The 16,037-nt window shown below is 38.1% G+C and overlaps 1 pseudogene; it reads right to left on the bottom strand.

Annotated features, from left to right (window-relative positions):
• Positions 1–364: 364 nt before the first annotated feature.
• Positions 365–10,865, bottom strand: LOC132440327 (vascular cell adhesion protein 1 pseudogene; annotated as a pseudogene).
• Positions 10,866–16,037: the final 5,172 nt, after the last annotated feature.

Raw genomic sequence — 16,037 nt, 5'->3', positions numbered from 1 at the left:
ATCAGACATAATTCCAATCACTTTCAGGGATGATCTAACTCTGTGCAGTAGAATTGATTAGCCCCCTTTACAGGTGAGGAAAATGAAAGTCAGAGAGCTCTCATGGCTAAGAAGGGCTTGAGAACACAGTTTGATTTCAGAGATGAGTTTAGGACCACTATGCTATGCTGCCTTCCCATTTTCAAGACTAGAACTTCTCAATCATGAATGGGTAACAAATATGTTCAGATATGGGCCCTCTCAGCACTTGGGATTGATGGACAGGACCTGGAGCCCAGAACCCTGGTCTGTTCCCATGTCTGTGAGCAGCTTCATTTACTTACACCAGTGCACTACACAAAGATGATTTTCTACATGTGCCATAGTGTGAAAAAGTTTGACAAGTATGCTGCCCTAGAGCAAGGAAAACATTTAGAGATAAATATATTAACTGTGTTCCTAATTTGTAACTGACATTAAATTTTCAGAGTCAGCAATCTTCTGACAAGGGATAATTTATATACCTTATATAATTCTACTTTATGTTGCTTTGCTAATAATTTCCTCCACTGATATTTTGTTATGCTTCATATTAATTCTTAACTGGCAACATTTATCCTGACTAGAGTTACCATGAATTCTTTTTTTTTCAATTCCAGAAATTATCACTTTACTATACAAAAAAACCTAAACATTTACAAAAGAAAATCAAAAGAAGTTGCATTTTTAGACCTCATTGGGAAAGTTACACAAGAGTCTGATGAAAAAACAATATCATAAAACATCTCCGTACCATGTCAGTACCATCCAGAGAAATCCAATCAACCATTATACCATAGATTGAAGTGTTCAGTACCTGAAAGTCAACCCAGTGCCCTTTTGGTTTATCATTTGCGTATAACAATATAAAACTCTAGCATCTTTACAAAACATGGAATTGTTGTCTATGAACTTTATAGGAATAAAATTTTGTTAAAGGAAATAATATAGTACAAAGATGACATGGTTCAGCTGCCAATCAATATTAACAGGAATTAAGTTATAACAGTCAGTCCAAGCAACATTTTAATAATTTTAGAAATGTGACTAGTGTGTGCTGATATTCCAAGCAATCTTGCTCTGACATAGTTTTATTTTACATATATACAAGTCATGTTATTGCATATACACATCAAGAAACTACTCCAGTTATCACATCTCAAAGGTAGTGCCTATTTTTTAGGCCAAAATTTTCCTTTGGCTTCTGGCTCACAACAAGGGGCATAGGCAGCCATTTCTTTCCAAGAGTTTACTACATTCAAGGAAGTCTGGACTCCTAGCTTGTTGTTTTCCTCATGGAATGATGAGCAGTACTGAGGATTTGAACATCATGTCTCTGAGCATTTCAAACATTAGCTACACTTTTGATTTCCTTGCTTCTACAAGACTGTATGACCCTTTCATGTTAGCTTTTCTAGCAAAGTAAATAATCATTCCAATGGCAGGTATTATTAAGGAGGATGCACAATAGAGCATGAGAAGTTCAGGAGAAAAATAGTTCTTGTTACTTTCTCTTCCTTTAACATCGAGTGTTATGCTTGTTAATTGAAAGCCAACTTCATTTTTAGATTCACATTCATATACTCCCGCATCCTCTAACTGGGCCCTGTGGAGGGTATATGCACCATCTGTAGACTTAGGCACTATGTAGCCTGACTCTGCTTTTTTCTTCAGGATTATCAAAGTTTGGGGAACATTTCCACATGTACAGGAGATAATGACAGTGTCTCCTTCCTTGACATTCTCAGAAGGAAAAGCTGTTAAGTTGTATATCTTTTGGAGCAACTTGGATAATTAATTTGACTTCTTTTCTGCTTATTCCAATCTGTTTAATGCCTTCACAGACATAAATACCAGAATCTCCTATTTTTGTAGACGTTAAGGTGAGAGTGATATTCTCAGAAAGAGGCTATAGATCCCCATTACTTAGCAGCCTGCTCCACAGGATTTTCGAAGCTGGAAGGCCATCGCTAGAGCATGTCATATTCACAGACCTACCTTCCTCCAGGATGGAGGAGGGGCTGACCAAGAGGGTTGTATCACCAGGAGCAACATTAACATATAGTACCTGTGTACTCTGCCTTTGTTTATGTTCAAATTCCATTTCATCAATAGGTAACTTAGTCAGACAAACAAGAACTTTTCCAGTATCTTCAGTGGTGGGGATGAAGATCATTTCCAATCTCTTGGTCTCTAGGGATTTCTTACTTACATCTTCCAAAAAGATTTTATTTTTCATAATACTCTCCCCTTTAAGTAATTCAATCTCCAGCCGGTCAAAAGGATACACAACAGGAACATTGCAGCTTACAGTGACCAGGTTTCCACTCACTAACAGACCACTCATCTCAATTTCTGGATCTCTAGGGAAGGAGTAGAGCTCCACCTGGATTACCTTTTCCAGTTTCTTATGTCCACATGTCACGGTGCAAAATGTTCGTTCTCAAATCTCACAGGGCTCAGGATCAACGTGGACTTGGACCCCTTGCTCCTCACCTTCCCATTCAGAGGGCTGTCTATCTGGGTTCTCCAAGAGAAAGATAGGGACTCGCAACACATGACATCACAGGTCAACACAACTGAGTCGCCAATCTGAGCAGCAATCTGGGATCCAGGAGAGATCTCTACAGTAAACATTTTCTCTTGAACAATTAATTTCACCTCTTTTCTGTCTTTCCCAACCAGGTTAACTCCTTCACACACATAAATTCCAGAATCTTCCATCCTCATAGCAATTAAAGTGAGAGTTGCATTCTCAGAAAGGAGCTGTAGATTCCCATTGTCTAATTTCTTGCTCCAGAAAAATCTGTGGAGCTGGTAGACCTTCACTGGTACATGTCATTGTCATGGAGTCAGCTTCTTGCAGGCTTGTGGAGGGATTCACAGATATAACTGTGTCCTTGGGTGAGACGTAGACTTGCAGTTTTTTTGTAGTCCCCCGTACTTGGGGTTGAGAATCAATTTCATTAATGTGTACTGTAGCTTGACAAACAAGAGCTTTCCCAATATCCTCATAAACAGGAGTGGAGGTTACTTCCAAACTCTTTGTTTCCTGGGACTTCATTTCTGAAGGCTCCAGAAAGTTCTGTGTCTTCACTGTACGGTTGCCCTTCAGTAATTCTATCTCCAGCTTTTCAAATGGGTAAACAGCAGGGACCAAACACGTGACTGTGACTGGCTTCCCAACTTCCAGGGAGCCACTCAAATGAATCTCTGGGTCCTTAGGGAAAGAGTAGATCTCCACTGGGATTCCTTCTTCCAGTTTCTGGGACTCACAAATCACTGTGCACAAGTAATAGTGTTCATTCCCCAGACTAACAGGATCCATGGTCAGCGTGGATTCTGTCCCCTCATTTCTCATCTTCCCGTTCAGCAGACTGTCTGTCTGAGTTCTCCAGGAGAACGATGGGGACTCGCAGTCTGTTGTGCTGCAAGTCAGTGAGATGGAGTCACCAATCTGAGCAATAATTTTGGATTCAGGGAAGATGTTGATTTTAAAAACTTGAGCTGCTAGTATTGGAGGGTCTCCTGCAGAGGTGGGGGTTGGCTGTGGCTTACCACAGGGACAAGGACACTGGCAGCAGAAGCTCTGGGAACTGCTCCTTGGTGTGAGCCCTCCCAGAGTCCGCCATTAGCCCCACCAAAGAGCTGGGGAGGCTCCAGTGCTGGGTTTCATCAAGGCAAACAACCACCATGATTTCTTGAAATCATTAAAATGGAATTTTAATTATTCTTGATAAATTATTTTTTACTGTTCATATGGACTGCCTACTTCTCAATCAGAATTGGCAAATATTTTGGCTTGAATGCTGGAGTAACACAAAGCACATGAGGGTGAATAAAGTATTGATAAATAAGGGAATGCTTTCTTCCTTTCTTTTTTTTTTAAGATGGGGGGCAGGCTCCCCAAATCCAAGGAGAAGAGTTGCTCAGGGACTTCGAGGTCCAGGCTTTCTTTCTTGCCCCTGAGGATTTCTACTGTGGTCCCCCCACACTTCCGCAGTCCCAGGCTCGACTCCATGCCACTTCCCACACCTCAGCCACTGTTCACCTTGACCCACCACTGACCGCCACCTTGACCGGCCCAGCTGCCAGGAATGCTTTCTAAAGAAGTGATGCTTGAAAGTTAAAAAAAATATATGGAGAGTCTGTTTCTATTTTGTAAATAAGTTCATTTGTATCATTTCTTTTTAGATTCTGCATATAAGTGGCATCATACGATATTTCTCTTTCTCTGATTTACTTCACTCTGTATGACAGACTCTAGGTCCATCCACCTTACTACAAATAACTCAGTTTCATTTCTTTTTAAGGCTGAGTAATATTCCATTGTATTTATGTACCACATTTTCTTTATCCATTCCTCTGTCGATGGACATTTAGGTTGCTTCCATGTCTTGGCTGTTGTAAACAGTGGTGCAATGAACACTGGGATGCATGTATCCTTTCAGACCATGTTTTTCTCTGGATATATGTCCAGACTTAGAGAATGACTTATGGTTACCAGAGGGGAAGGATTGGGGGAAGGGATAGTTAGGGAAAGTGGGATTGACATGTACACATTGCTATATTTAAAATGGATAACCAACAAGCGTCTACTGTATAACACAGGGAAATCTGCTCAATATTATGTAACAACCTAAATAGGAAAAGGATTTGAAAAAGAACTGATATATGTATAACTGAATCACTTTGCTGTACACCTGAAACTATCACAACATTGTTAATGAACTATACTCCAATATAAAATAAAAAGTTAAAAAATAATGGAGAGAATAGGAGTGCTGTCTTAATGAGGAAACCTTGAGCTGTTTAGAAGCCCTTGCACAGCACTGAAGTGAATTTTGAGACTTCACATCACTTCAATGCCAGGATAAAATTAAGACAGAATAGTTTAGAATCCCTGGGACCGTTAGAAACAGCACAGGGAAACCCAACTGGCAATCCCAACTGTCTTAAGTCAACGTGTAGTGATGCATAAACACTTGCACTCAAGTGTTTTCACTGTGTTTAAAATGATTTGTTCAGAACGCATTAACCATGGAAGCTCATCTGGAAGTGTGGTTTGTGGTTTTCCAGATTTTACCTCCATAAAAGTTTTCAGGTAAAGATAAATGTTGCAGGTGAGTCAAAAAGGAAAAAAAATAATTTCCTATTGGTTGCAATAGCCAGAGAATGATTGCCCAATTACACATGTTTGTTCTGGCTTAGAACTTTGGTGGGGGCCATCCTTGGAATTTGGACAGTTTGCCATCTGGTTTAAGTATGTGATTACACGTGAGATACCAGGGAGGGGGAAGGAAAGGTGACTCCAAAGTTGTAAGCCTCACTGATTCAGTAATAATGGGCCATTGTCAAGGAAAGTATTACCAAGAAGAGGAGCTGGTTGGGTGTGTTTGGGGTGGAGAGGATGATGAATTCTTTGGAGAACATGTAGATCTGAAGGAATGAGGAGGAAATCCAAGTGGAGGTTTCATGAAAGCAAATGAAAATGCTTGCTTGGAGTTGTGTGGAGAGACTAGGACTGACGGTTTGTGTTGGAAGTCATCTATTCATAGCCTTAGAAGTGAAAGAGATCTTCTCTCCAAGGAAAAAAGGAAAAAGATAAACTAAAGGGCACATTGCATGGATAACCATCTTCACAGGGGGAGAAAGGTGGAAACAAAGGAGACAGGCCACACTGGCCTCCGTGGTGTCCTTGAACCCACCAAGCATAGCCCCCTGAGAGCTTGCACCTTCCATCCTCAGCCTGGAATACTCTTCCCACAGAGGCAGAGGTGCTTCCTCTGTGCACCTATAATACTCTAAATGTTTCTGATGCTACATTCACCACAGATTATGACTTCTGTTTGTGTTGTCTCACCTGATACATAATAAATATTCAGAGAATGAATGAATGAATGGGAGAAGTGGAATGAGAAGAGATTGCGTTCAGGGCCACATTTCAGAAATGAAGATCTTGGAGTTCTCATAAGTTGGTCAGACAATATGTTATTTCAAGGAAAATATAATCCAGTGCTTATTGTGTGCCAGGCACACAATCATCTGGAACAAAAGCCAGATGTTTTGGGACTTCCCTGGTGGCGCAGTGGTTAAGAATCCACCTGCCAATGCAGGGGACACAGGTTTGATCCCTGGTCCAGGAAGATCCCAAAAGCCGCAGAACAACTAACCCCGTATGCCACAACTACTGAGCCCGTGTGCTGCAACTACTGAAGCCCACATGCCTAGAGCCCATGCTCCACAAGAAAAGCCACTTCAATGAGAAGCCCACACACCGCAACGAAGAGTAGCCCCCGCTTGCTGCAACTAGAGAAAGCCCGCGAGCAGGAATGAAGACCCAATGCAGCCATAAATAAATAAATAAAAGCCAGATATTTTAAAGTAGCGTCAAGACAACTTTCTCCATTTCTTGGCTATGGTTTTTCTAAGTACCGGCCTCATCTTCAGGCAGGTTCTTTTGAAGTGGCAGCAAGTCAACACTCACTCCTTCAAAACGATTCTGTCTCTGCTGGAGTCATTTGCCTACCTTTGTGAAACTAGGGGAGGTTGGGCCCCTGATGGATTACCCAGGCCAGAGGGGGGACAGTTTTGAGAGCAGAGTATGATATGAGGGCAAAATCAAAAAGTAACAAGTCCATTCTTGAAATCAAAAAAGAGGCCATCTAGTGGCACTGTGATCTGAAACAACAGTAGGGAACAGAAGGGGAAAGAATAAATTCACTCTCCCCCTCCTCCATCTTATTGTCAAAATTACACTGTACTGTTCAGAAACAAGGATGGATGCTCTTCCCTGAGATTGCCTCTGTTGTGTGTTTAAAGTTCTGTAGATGAAGGAGAGTTGAAAAAGCATCACCTGAGAATAAAGCCACCTGTTAGTGTTAGAACACTGAGCTTTGATGTTTTTATTTATATAAATCTTGCCTTTGGTATGATATGAAAATATAAATCTAATATAAAAGTTTTATATAAACTTTAAAAAGTTCTCTAAAGTCCCATATATATAATGTTGTACGTATATCATGGGCTTTGTAAATAGGCCCAGGTTCAAAGCCTGCTATACCATTTACTATTTGTGTGAAGCCTAGACATATGAATTAAGCTTTTGTGTCTCATTCTCTCTGGTACTTACCTTAAGGGTTAACTAAGAGAGTGCATGAAAAGCATTTAGCACATTGTCCAGTGCACTAGTCAATATTGGTAGGTATTATTGGCATTATTGCTGTGGCTTAAGAATTTTTTATTATGGTAAATAAAATATGCATAAAACATACCATTTTAACCATATGCAGCTAAGTGGCATAAAGTACATTCACATCATTGTACCACCATTACAAATATCCATCTCCAGAATTTTTTCTTCTTCCCAAACTGGAACTCTGTATCCATTAAACAATAACTCCCCATCTCTCCTCTCCTCCCAGACTCTGATAACTACCAAACTTTCTGTCTCTCTGAGTTTGTCTATTCTAGGTTCTTCATGTAAGTGGAATCAGACAAGATTTCTCCTATTGTGTCTGGCTTAAGATTTTTTTTTTTTAATAACAAAAGCTAAATCCAGACTTTTTAGTCACTGATTCCTAGGGTTCCTGTACTACATAGGCCCCAACAGATGAGCCTAAATTCCACTATCTTGGTGATAGTATCTACTAATTATAGGCACAATCTTAGTAGGTGAGAAATAGTCTCTCTACAGTGCAGGTTTTAGATACCCAATCTATTTCCACAGCATCACAGAAGCAGAGTTTTTTAGTGTCTATAGAATCTGAAAATATTTCTGAAAGGTAGCTGAAATGCTTGGGTGCTTTAACTGTGGATAAGGATAAAAGTTTTCACAGCTTTTTAGTAATCAGCCTCAGGACCCCTGTCCCAAAGTGACTGTAAATTGTGCAATCAGTAAGCAAAATAGATGACAACGAGGCGTAAAACTTTATTATTAAACAATGATATAAGCCTAAATAAGACTGTTAAGAAAAAACTCTATATAAAAAGTTTCTCTCACAACCTGTTTCTTTTTATCATATTATGAGCTTAATGAGTTATTTCCCTGCCTGGCAAATCTGCATTCCTTCAGTTTTACATTTCCTGGACAAAAAGCAAGAACTGTTCAGCCTGTAACCATCAAGTACCAAGCAAGTTGCTTCTGTAGCAACAAATCACCCACATGAAGTCTCTTAGGGTTTTTATCTCTTGACTTCAATGACTTTTCAATGCAAATTTGGCTATTTTCAGTCAAGTGGAAGATCCTAAAACTGCTGCTTAAAAATCTGGGAGCAGACTCTTTCTCCATAGCTCAGCTCCTTTGAGCCTGGTCTCTCTAATGTCCCTGACCCATATTACGATAATCATCACCACAAACAGCATATGCCACCACTGACTGTAATTCTATTTTCTTTGTATAATCTTGGGCAAGCAATTTATAATCTCTGAACCTTAGGGTTTCATCTATAAAATAGGCAGATAAAGACAGTTTGTGAAAATGCCTAGCATGGCATGTGGCATGTGATAAGGTACACAGGCAAATATTTAGGAAAGAAGCATGTGTGTATGTTGTACTTTCCAGCCCTCTTTCTCCTTGAGACTATTTTTCATTTCTCTCCTAACAACCGTCTCACAGCTTCTTGCTCTAGTATTTAGGAACTGAAATTATCACCTCATTTGCCCTTCTACTAGCAAGACCTGTCCTAGCATAAGCTAAGACTGCCTTAATCATTGCCCTTCCCACTTAATTATGTTTATCTCTTCCACATCCTGGGCCCTCAGCACTCTGCCTGCTGCTTTGCAGAAAGCAAGTTTGATAGCCTGCTATTTCTAGTTTTTAATCTAAATGAAATGGCATTGATTCAGACATTTGAAAGTACACTGTGATAATTAGAAAATCAAAATTCTGTAAGAACAAAAGCTTAAAAAGTGTTTATATTTTATGTTAACCCTGGGCTTTTTGTCAGAAAAGGTGATGCTATGTTCACTGTATACTTCTATTTCTTTGAACAATTATGCTGGTATTTATTGAGTGCTTACTACAGCCCAGGCACTGTGTTAAACACCTCACATACATTATTATTTCATTTAATCCATCCAGCAATCCTAGTAGGTAGGTGTCACTCATACCCATGTTATAGATAAGGAAACAAAGGCTTAGAAAGGTTAAGTATCTTGCCTAATTTCACACAGAGCTGGATCAAAACCAGGCTGACCCAAGAACCCATGGTCTGGCCATCACACCAGGGTTTTCAGTGGTGTGTTCAAATGCAGGTCCTCAGTCCAGAAAAGACAGTACTGAGTTATTTTAAACTAGGAAGCCTCTGGAGGGGCTTAAATGATGGTCCTTTTTACCGCATATTTTTTTCCCACTTACCTTCTTTATTTTTCTCTTATTGAGGTCCTTAGGTTTAATTTTCAGTACTAAAATCTATCTGTTCTCTGTTCCTTGCAGTAAGAAACATAAGGCTTCGAGAGCGTCATACAACTTTACAAGTTTGAAATTCCTGTGGCAACATAACACACTGAATCCATTCAAGAGTACATGGTGACCTCAGTGATTCTTGTGGTTGGAATTTTTCTTTTGTAATCAAAATAGTAAGAACACTTGATTAATTTTCTGTGAAAGTGTGCCTGAAATTAAGAATGTTCCCCACATAATATTTTATTTCTTCAAGTAAGAAATATACAGTCCCATGTGCAGAATTTATGAAAAAATGAAAATATGAAAAAAAATCGGAACTCTGATTTTATGTGGGTTATAACAGTTGTCTCCAGAGTGGGTCTTCCAAGTCCCTTGGGAAAGTTCTATTTCTTCTATTAGAATTTTGATTTCTAATTTTTTTCTGCTCATTATTTTTTAATTTCTACATATACTTTATAATGTATATATTTTATACAAAATATATACAATTTATTTGAAATTATGTACTATTATGTACATAACATATGCAATATATATTCACATGTATTTTTATTCTATATATTCATGTATTTTTGTTCATATATATAAAGTATATGCTGAAAACATTTTATTGATGAAATGAGTCATCAAAATTTTAAGCTTCCAGCAATTCTAAAATATAACAAGAATTTATTTTTTTGTAATCTAAACAATCAGAAATTTTTTTAAAGATACAGTATTTTCATGAGAAGGAGCTAAATCATAAATAAATACCCCGTGATAAAGTTAAAAGGCCATTTGTAGGATATACCATGTTCATCTAAAATATAATGATGATTAAAAGCTATAACAATGTTCTTGGGGGTTTGCAAAATTCTTAATTATCCTCTAGCTTAAATTGTCATGTGTCTAGTCTAAAAGTAAAATTATATAGAGCCAGTCATTGGTAAGTGATTTTTTTCAAGTTAATTTCTGATACCTGCAGTGGCTCCATTGTCCCTGAGGTGACATACAAGATTTTCTAGTATCCTGATGGTGTCCAATCCTATCTCATTGCTCAACACTACTTCTCAAGTCTATGCTAAATTCACTTCTCTTTAACAATTCTCTTGCCTTTGGGCACTTGCAGAATCCATTCCCTCTCTAAGAGAGAAACATCCTTCCCTTCTCTTTGCCTGGCTACCCTCTTCCCATCCTTTCAGCCTCAGTTAAACTACGTTTCTTTTAAATTCATATTAGTTGCCCCCTCTATGTATTCCAGGGCATCCTATACTCTCCTCTCCTTTAACACATTGTATGTCTAGATGTCTGTCTTCCAACCTAAATTTGTAATACTCACCTCACATTTCTGGCAGATTGGACTATTTGGATCCAAGTCTAGGTGGAGAAATAATGGCACATGACTGAAGCCTTCCAACTTGAGTGATACAGAAGTTTCTCTGGCCCTTAAGTGGCACTGCATACCCTCTCTGGTCAGTTGGTTTATACCTTGTGGACTGTTTATTATATGCTTTGATATCTTTACTTAACTCATTCCCTCTTTTTTCTTTTCTCCTTGTCCTCTCTTCTTTTGTTTATTAGACTGACAGGTTAGCCCTGCTAATATTTCTGATTTTCCTCCATATACCTACTGTCTATAGGAAATTAACCTTGCTCATCTAGGCAGTGTTAAAACTTAGGCACTGATCCAGAATGGCCAGTCGAGAAATGCTGCTGAGCAGAGGCAAGAGAACGCACTAGCAGCATGGGGAAGGACCAAGCTGACTTTAGATGAGACCAGATTTAGTAGATATTTGACCCTTGATCAACAATCAGTCTTTTAATGCAAATTTTCCCTACTTTGGGGAAAAAGAGGTAGGTTTTTCTTTCTCAGCTCCTAATCTTTTTTTTTTTTTTTTAAATCACAAAATGCATTTTCTCTATCTTTACATCCACTTGACTCTAGGGCAAGGATAGTTTTTAATTATGCTGTCAGCAAAATTATATTTGATTATGAAGGCAAAAACATTGCTAAATTATTTGAAATTCTATTTCATTTACATTCTAATTCAAATTTGACCTTCCTTGATTTTGTTTGATTGCAATAGTGTATTATAGTCATTCATCAGCCATTTTTCTGGATCATGAACTCAGATTTATATTGTTTGTATTAGTTGATTTGGAAAGTGCTTTCAGTTTTCATTGTATTATTTCTTTGTGGATCTGAATTGTAGATTTGCTCTTCCCACCTCTCATAGTGCTATCATAAGCAAAATAAAGTCTTAAAACCGGCACCATTCTCAAGATTTATTTTTACAATAATTTTGCCTGTAGTGATACTGTTGGCTTTAAAGTCTTCTCAAGATTGTGCCTTACACCCCTTCTCATGAAGGGATGATGTACTCAATTTTTTTGGAAATTACTGGCAGGATGGGGAGGTGATACACTGTTTTCTATCAAAACTGCCTTTCTCGGGGAAGCCTTTGCTGCCTGCCTTGCCCATGGGTAAGGGTAAGACTCGAATACAGATCACTCAGGGAAATAAATTGCAGTATCAATGGAGGGGGAAAAAATGCCTTATATAGAAAATTAATTTGTCAATTTCTTAGTGTCCAAAGTTTTCTTTTAGATTTTGATAAACAGGCAAAATTATTTTAACTAGCTGTAAGTGAAAGTGTGAAACTCTTGTTTAAGGATATTATTTGCCTTTCAATGGTTGAATACATGATGAAGTAAACATCCTAAGGTTCACATTATTAAAGTTATCACAGTAATTGTCAATAATTAATTCTACTTAAAAGTATAAATGATTAATCGGGAGACCATGTATATGTAGAATCACGTTCTGTTAATAATCATAGATTAAGAATAAGCTGAGTTGGACTTAAACATGATGACATCTGGCCTGAGGAATGGGTCCACATAAGTGACTTTTTAAAAGTTGAACTAGTTACTTAAAAATTTTTAAATATATACATTCTTAAAAATCTTTTTTCATGTTGCAAGATGTAGAGAATACAGAAAATCAGATAAACAAAAAGAACATAATTACCCAAAGTCCAACTACCCAGAGACAACTATTGGTAATATTGTGTGTAGAAACAAGTTTTAAAAAGTGTACAAATAGTGTATATAGCATACCTATTTGTGCAAAATGATAGAAAAAGGCAACTTCTCAGTTCCTGGCTGTTGTTTTGTTTTTTCGATAGTACACTTCCTAGTTTTTAATACAGAAATCTTATAGAAAAAATAATATATACATATCTCAACACTTTTTAATAGAGAAAAATAACATATTTACATCACCCAAACTCAGTACAATTTTAAGAAAACAATGCTTGGGAAAGCCTCGAGTTATACTGCAGACACATTGGTAGGTTAAGAATCAAATGTACACGTTTTGGGACGCTCACAAGTGTCAACAAAAGTCATCTGCTTCTCTGAAGTCAGTGCCTAGTCAGGCATACAAAGCAAAGGTTTGTTAGTATGTCTATTATTGGTGATTAGTAGGTGATGTTTTAAGGAATTTTTATCCTAATATTATAGTATGTTACATATATAAACATTTTACTGTGGTTTATATATGATTTAGGAAATTGGGGGTCTGGGGGTTGACATGGCACAAGATGCATTAGAATGATAAAAATAGGCACCTGCTTAACATTCTCTTGCAGATTTTCAGGACTGTATTATTAATGTTAATAACACATTACCATTAATGTGCAGGCATTAACATTAACTATACAGGTGTGTGAGATACCTGTATATGTAATTGTGCATACATAAACAATTTCTGGAAGCATATACCAGAAACTGGTATCACTGACCGTCTCTGGGAAGGGGACTATGTCACTGGGACAGGAATGTCAATTTTGAACCATATGTATATGTTAGCTATCAAAAATGAAATTATGTAAGTACAATCAAATATAATGTGAAAAATATACTCATGCCTTTGAATATGACTAGTTTTATCTATTTTCAGTAAAAGCAAACATGATTTAAGACTATGATTCATAGTCTGTATCCATATTAAATGTGCAATGATTTACTAGGGGCTACTGAGATATGAGGAGATGTTCATATCTATAGCAGACTTAGACTGGTGGTCTTGAAACTCTAGTCAGGTATCCAGTGGCCCCTTTAAGGAGCTATTGGGCAACAGCTGGTATCTCTCATTAAGGAGCACTCTAGGGAAAGAAAGAGAGAGAAAGTGAGGGAAGGAGAGAAAGAAAAAAAGAGGAAGAAGAAGAAAAAAATTGCCCTGAGCACTTCTCACTTTTCTGCTTCTTTTTGCTGGCTGTTATCTGATTCACAATCCATTGCTCCCAACTACAGTCGGCCCTCCAAATCCCAGGTTCTGCCTCCTTGGATTCAACCAACTGCAGATTGAAAACATTCAGGAAAAAGAAAAATTCAAGGAAGTTCCAAAAAGCAAAACTTGAATTTACTGTGTGCCAGCAACTATTTACACAGCATTTACATTGTATTTAAATTATTTACACAGCATTTACATATTAGTATTAGGTACTATAAGTAATCTAGAGATAATTTAAAGTACATGGAAACTGTGCATAAGTTATATGCAAATGCTACGTACACTATTATACAAAAGGGACTTGAGCATCCTTGGATTTTGGTATTGGGGGTCTTGGAACCCATCCCCCATGGATACAGAGGGACAACTGTACAACTTTTGTTATCTCCACTGATCAGCTCCAAGTGGTTTTTTTTTTCCTTCCAGTTTTATTGAGATATAATTAACATACAGCACTGTTTAAAGTGTACAGCATAATAATTTGACTTATATACATCATGATTACCACAATAAGTTTAGTGAACACCTATCATCTTATATAGACACAAAATAAAAAGAAAAAAACTTTTCTCCTAGAGATGAGAACTCAGGATTTATTTTCAACAACTTTCATGTATTACGTACAGCAGTGTTAATTAATCATGTTGAACATTATATCCCCAGTATTTATTTATCTTATAACTGGAAGTTTGTACCTTTTGACCACCTCCATTCAGTTCTCCCTTCCCCCGCCTCTGGTAACCACAAATCTGATCTCTTATTCCATGAGTTTTTTTTAAATTATTATTATTATTATTATTGGCTGTACCACACGGCTTGTGGGATCTTAGTTCCCCGACTAGGGATTGAACCCTGGTTCTTGGCAGTGAAAGCACCAAGTCCTAACCACTGGATCACCAGGGTATTCCCAAGTTTGTTTATTTTTTGGTGTAGAATTGACCTACAACACTATGCTAGTTCCCAGCGTACAACATGACAATTCAATATTTCCATATATTACAAAATGATCACCATGGTAAGTCTAGTCACCACCTGTTATCATACAAAGATATTACATTATTATTGACTACATTCTCCATGTTGTACATTTCACCCTGTGACTCATTTATTTTGTAACTGGATGTTTATACCTCTCAATCTTCCTCAACTATTTCTTTCCTCTCTCCACTCCTCTCCTCTCTGGCAACCACCTGTTTGTTCTCTGTATCTATGAGTCTGTTTCTGTTTTGTTATGTTTGTTCATTTGTTTTTTCTAGATTCCACAGTAAGTGAAATCATATGGTATTTGTCTTTCTCTGACTTATTTCACTTAGCATAATACCCCCTAGGTCCATCCATGTTGTTGCACATGACAAGATTTCGTTCTGTTTTCATGACTGGGTAATATTTCATTACACAGTCATGAAAATACACACACACACACACACACACACACCACATCCTCTTTATCCATTCATCTATGGATGGGCACTTAGGCTGCTTCCATATTTTGGCTATTGTAAATAATGCTGCAATGAACACAGCGGTGCATGTATCTTTTCGAACTAGTTTTGTTTTCTTTGGATAAATACCGAGGAGTGGAATTACTGGATCTGGTAGTTTTATTTTTAAATTTTCTTTTTTTTAATTTTTGGATGTGTTGGGTCTTAGTTGCGACACAGGGGATCTTCGTTGAGGCATGCGGGATCTTTTGTTGTGGTGCGCAGGCTCTTCATTGCAGCGTGCAGGTTTTCTCTCTCCAGTTGTAGCACGTGGGCTCCAGGGTGTGTGGGCTCTGTAGTTTGCAAGCATGCAGGCTCTCTAGTGGAGGTGCGCGAGCTCAGTAGTCATAGCACATGGGCTTAGTTGTCTTGCGGCATGTGGGATTAGTTCCCTGACCAGGGATCGAACCCACGTCCCCTGCACTGTAAGGTGGATTCTTTACCACTGGACCACCAGGAAAGTCCCTATTTTTAATTTTTTGAGGAACCTCCATACTGGTTTCCATAGTGGCTGCACCAATTTACATTCCTACCAACAGTGCACAAGAGTTCCCTTTTGTCCATCCAGGTATTTCTTAATGATCTCCCAGATGCTACTTGAGCAAACAAATGAAATCCTGCCTGTAGGAGCAAAGATTAAACTTCTTTCCTGTTCAATGATTTTTGGAAGTGCCCTGTTTAATCCTAGTTCTGGATTTGTCTAGCTCCAGCAGAGTATAGGGACACTGTTAGCTCATGAGGGAAACTCTCAGAGTCCCTGCCCATCTGCAGATTTTTGGAGGCATGTGTTCTAATTGCTCTGACTTATGTCAGAAGTCCAAAGCTAGGTTTCTATTCTCACATGCATTAATCTCAA

The sequence above is a fragment of the Delphinus delphis genome, chromosome 17 (genome assembly GCF_949987515.2).
Source record: "Delphinus delphis chromosome 17, mDelDel1.2, whole genome shotgun sequence".
Classification (NCBI taxonomy): Eukaryota; Metazoa; Chordata; class Mammalia; order Artiodactyla; family Delphinidae; genus Delphinus; species Delphinus delphis.
The sequence above is the reverse complement of the archived record's forward strand: the minus strand, read 5'-3'. Positions and strand labels throughout refer to the sequence as shown.